This window comes from Entelurus aequoreus, linkage group LG20 (genome assembly GCF_033978785.1).
Source record: "Entelurus aequoreus isolate RoL-2023_Sb linkage group LG20, RoL_Eaeq_v1.1, whole genome shotgun sequence".
NCBI classification, from domain to species: domain Eukaryota; kingdom Metazoa; phylum Chordata; class Actinopteri; order Syngnathiformes; family Syngnathidae; genus Entelurus; species Entelurus aequoreus.
Genome location: NC_084750.1, coordinates 43,895,127 through 43,900,630, shown reverse-complemented (window position 1 = coordinate 43,900,630; position 5,504 = coordinate 43,895,127).

Here is a 5,504-nt window from a genome sequence, read left to right as displayed (position 1 = left end):
TACAGTTCTCATGCCCGGAAATGTATTCAAAAGCAAAGACTCCGCACCTTTAACGAGCCTGAAGAACCGTGTCTCTGCAGTGGACGTTTGTTTTTTCGTTTTTTGTCAGATTTACACGTTTTTGGGAGATGTGATGTAAAACAGCACTGTCCACTGCAGAGGACGCAGGCTCTCAGGCGGATACAGAACATACCGTATTTTGCAGACCATAGGGCGCACCGGATTATAAAGCGCACTGCCGATGAATGGTCTATTTTTGAGCGTTTTTCATATATAAGGCGCACCGGATTATAAGGCGCATTAAAGGAGTCATATTATTATGATTTTTTTCTAAATGTACAAACCCCGTTTCCATATGAGTTGGGAAATTGTGTTAGATGTAAATATAAACAGAATACAATGATTTGCAAATCCTTTTCAACCCATATTCAGTTGAATGCACTACAAAGACAACATATTTGATGTTCAAACTCATAAACTTTTTTTTTTTTTTTGCAAATAATAATTAACTTAGAATTTCATGGCTGCAACATGTGCCAAAGTATTTGGGAAAGGGCATGTTCACCACTGTGTTACATGGCCTTTCCTTTTAACAACACTCAGTAAAGGTTTGGGAACTGAGGAGACATTTTTGAAGCTTCTCAGGTGGAATTATTTCCCATTCTTGCTTGATGTACAGCTTAAGTTGTTCAACAGTCCGGGGGTCTCCCTTGTGCTATTTTAGGCTTCATAATGCGCCACACATTTTCAATGGGAGACAGGTCTGGACTACAGGCAGGCCAGTCTAGTACCCGCACTCTTTTACTATGAAGCCACGTTGATGTAACACGTGGCTTGGCATTGTCTTGCTCAAATAAGCAGGGGCGTCCATGGTAACGTTGCTTAGATGGCAACATATGTTGCTCCAAAAGCTGTATGTAACTTTCAGCATTAATGGTGCCTTCACAGATGTGTAAGTTACCCATGTCTTGGGCACTAATACACCCCCATACCATCACACATGCTGGCTTTTACACTTTGCGCCTAGAACAATCCGGATGGTTATTTTCCTCTTTGGTCCGGAGGACACGACGCCCACAGTTTCCAAAAACAATTTGAAATGTGGACTCGTCGGACCACAGAACACTTTTCCACTTTGTATCAGTCCATCTTAGATGAGCTCAGGCCCAGCGAAGCCGACGGCGTTTCTGGGTGTTGTTGATAAACAGTTTCCGCCTTGCATAGGAGAGTTTTAACTTGCACTTACAGATGTAGCGACCAACTGTAGTTACTGACAGTGGGTTTCTGAAGTGTTCCTGAGCCCATGTGGTGATATCCTTTACACACTGATGTCGCTTGTTGATGCAGTACAGCCTGAGGGATGGAAGGTCACGGGCTTAGCTGCTTACGTGCAGTGATTTCTCCAGATTCTCTGAACCCTTTGATGATATTACGGAGCGTAGATGGTGAAATCCCTAAATTCCTTGCAAAAGCTGGTTGAGAAAGGTTTTTCTTAAACTGTTCAACAATTTGCTCACGCATTTGTTGACAAAGTGGTGACCCTCGCCCCATCCTTGTTTGTGAATGACTGAGCATTTCATGGAATCTACTTTTATACCCAATCATGGCACCCACCTGTTCCCAATTTGCCTGTTCACCTGTGGGATGTTCCAAATAAGTGTTTGATGAGCATTCCTCAACTTTATCAGTATTTATTGCCACCTTTCCCAACTTCTTTGTCACGTGTTGCTGGCATCAAATTCTAAAGTTAATGATTATTTGCAAAAAAATATATATTTATCAGTTTGAACATCAAATATGTTGTCTTTGTAGCATATTCAACTGAATATGGCTTGAAAAGGATTTGCAAATCATTGTATTCCGTTTATATTTACATCTAACACAATTTCCCAACTCATATGGAAACGGGGTTTGTAAAAGACTTCCTCGTGGTCTACATAACATGTGATGGTGGTTCTTTTCTCAAAATGTTGCATTGAACAATGTAAGTAGGTTAGATATAATTATTCAGCATGATTAAAATGAAGAGTACCATTCATTTAGTGTTAGCATCGGAGTCAGCCCAGCTGAAGCGGAAAAGTTAGGCCCCGAGGTCCTAAAAGTTAAATGCTATATTATGTCTTCTGGTTAGGATACATATATAAAATATATAAATAAATATTAATAAAAAATATATAAATATATTTTTAAAAAAATATATACGTATGTATACTGTATAATAAAATATAATTAAAAAGAAAAATATATATATACAAACAGCCCTTTGAGACACTTGTGATTTAGGGCTATATAAATAAACATTGATTGATTGATTGATTGATTGAAATATAAAAAAATATATATAAATACAAATATGTATATAGTCAAAATAATAATAATAATAATAAATACATAATAAAATAAATAAATAAAATACAAATAAAATAATGTTAATAAAAAATATAAATATAAATAAACAAAATAAAAATAATAATAAAAAGATATACATAAAAAAAAATAAAAAAAAAAATAAATAAAAAAAATATATATATATATATATATATATATATATATATATATATATATATATATATATATATATATATATATATATATGAATGAATGAAAGTATAAAACTATATTTAAAAAAAAAAACACTGGCTCACACAAACAAACAGAAACTGCATGCAGGAGAGGATTAGAGCGGATCCTAATTGTATTGCACTGAGCAGTTTGTATCGTTTTTTTTAGTTAGACAATAATAGGAAGGCTGTCCTTCAAAAAATAACTTTTGTTGGCAGATATTGTGGGGTAAAACAATCCAAACAAGCGTCGAAAGCCGCCCAGTTCCGAGTCTATTCACTGAAAGTTGGCTGGCAGTCCCTCATAGTCCCATTATCTTGCTGCTTGTTATTGTTCATGCGGCTGCCAAACTGCGGGTGGAGGGGGTGGGGGGGGTCAACAAACAGATTGCAGGGGTCGTACCCGCGCCTGCCAACTACAGTACGGCCAGCACGAACGTGACCGTACACATAATCTGCCTTTACAACACCCGTACATGCAGAAGTGAGCGCGCGTGGCGATGCATAGGAAGATGTGAGGACGGCCCTCGCCATTGTGGCCGTGTTTCCTGACATTGTTGGAGTCCTCGCTGAGGCCTTTCCTCTGATGATGCCACACAAGTCCTCCGCCGAAGCCCACCCACACCGACGTGTCACACTGATACCACACATGTTGCTGTGCATGCGACACCGAGGAAACGCAGGACCGATATTTCTCATTAAATACAAAACCCCAAAACCGGTGAAGTTGTCACGTTGTGTAAATGGTAAATAAAAACAAAATACAATGATTTGCAAATCCTTTTCAACTTATATTCAATTGAATAGACTGCAAAGACAAGATATTTAACGTTCACACTGGAAAACTTTATTTTTTTGCAAATATTTATATATATCATTTGGAATTTGATGCCTGCAACATGTTTCAAAAAAGCTGGCACTGGGGCATTTTTACCACTGTGTTACATTACCTTTCCTTTTAACAACACTCAGTAAAGGTTTGGGAACTGAGGAGACACATTTTTGAAGTGGAATTCTTTCCCATTCTTGCTTGATGTACAGCTTAAGTTGTTCAACAGTCCGTTGTGGTCTCCATTGTGCTATTTTAGGCTTCATAATGCACCACACATTTTTAATGGGAGACAGGTCTGGACTACAGGCAGGCCAGTCTAGTACCTGCACTCTTTTACTATGAAGCCACGCTGTTGTAACACGTGGCTTGGCATTGTCTTGCTGAAATAAGCAGGGGCGTCCATGGTAACGTTGCTTGGATGGCAACATATGTTGCTCCAAAACCTGTATGTACCTTTCAGCATTAATGGTGCCTTCACAGATGTGTAAGTTACCCATGTCTTGGGCACTAATACACCCCCATACCATCACACATGCTGGCTTTTACACTTTGCGCCTAGAACAGTCCGGATGGTTCTTTTCCTCTTTGGTCCGGAGGACACGACATCCACAGTTTCCAAAAACAATTTCAAATGTGGACTTGTCAGACCACAGAACACTTTTACACTTTGCATCAGTCCATCTTAGATGAGCTCAGGCCCAGGGTGTTGTTGATAAATGTATTTGGCTTTGCATAGTAGAGTTTTAACTTGCACTTACAGATGTAGCGACGAGCTGTAGTTACTGACTGTGGTTTTCTGAAGTGTTCCTGAGCCCATGTGGTGATATCCTTTACACACTGATGTCGCTTTTTGATGCAGTACCGCCTGAGGGATCCAAGGTCCTTAATACCATCGATTAGGTGCAGTGATTTCTCCACATTCTCTTAACCTTTTGATGATATTACAGACCGTAGATGGTGAAATCCATAAATTCCTTGCAATAGCTGCTTGACAAATGTTGTTCTTAAACTGTTCAACAATTTGCTCACGCATTTGTTGACAAAGTGGTGACCCTCGCCCTGTCCTTGTTTGTGAATGACTGAGCATTTCACGGAAGCTGCTTTTATACCCAATCATGGCACCCACCTGTTCCCAATTAGCCTGTTCACCTGTGGGATGTTCCAAATAAGTGTTTGATGAGCATTCCTCAACTTTATCAGTCTTTTTTGCCACTTGTGCCAGCTTTTTTGAAACATGTTGCAGGCATCAAATTCCAAATGAGCTAATATTTGCAAAAAAATAACAAAGTTTTCCAATTCTAACTTTAAATATCTTGTCTTTGCAGTCTATTCAATTGAATATAAGTTGAAAAGGATTTGCAAATCATTGTATTCTCTTTTTATTTACCATTTACACAACGTGACAACTTCACTGCTTTTGGGGTTTGTATATCCTCCTCAAATCCCAGGTTTTGTCCACTTTTTCCCATTTATTTTGAAAGTTACACATTTCTCGGAAGAAAGCCGCTGCCTTCTGCAAAACGCAAATGTCCACTAGAGAGGACGTTGGCTCTCAGGAGCAGATAAAGCCTATATTTGGATTGTTACGGGGACACAAAAGGGGATTTTAAAAGTCCAGCATGTGAGTCAGACCTGATATCATTTCATAAACAGGCAAGAAAACATGACTGATGCAACACACGTCACATTGTGCAGTAATCATGCCTTTGCTGTCCAAACTTCTCAATTTGGGCATTTTCCTTCTCAACAAAACTGAACCTAAATTTGGATCCTGGACAGGAAGTGGCCCTGGGTCGGTTTCCTCCTCCAGTGTTGTTTCTCCCCAAGGACCGACTGCTGAGGATTGTCCACCCTGACAATGGAGGGCTGCTTGGGGCATTGTTCCGCGCTATACGCTCCGGGTATTCAACCGGACGTTCTTACGCCTCATCAAACGTGGATACGTGTGGAGAGAGTAGTTTACATTTTACCCATCATGCACTCTAATGGATTTAAATGGGTCTAAGTTTTACATTTTTTATGGTCTTTGAACGTTTTTCATAATATCCAAAAAGTTCAGCGAGCATTTTGTGTCTGTTGACATTTTGTGTTGGTTGGATTTAAATGTGTTG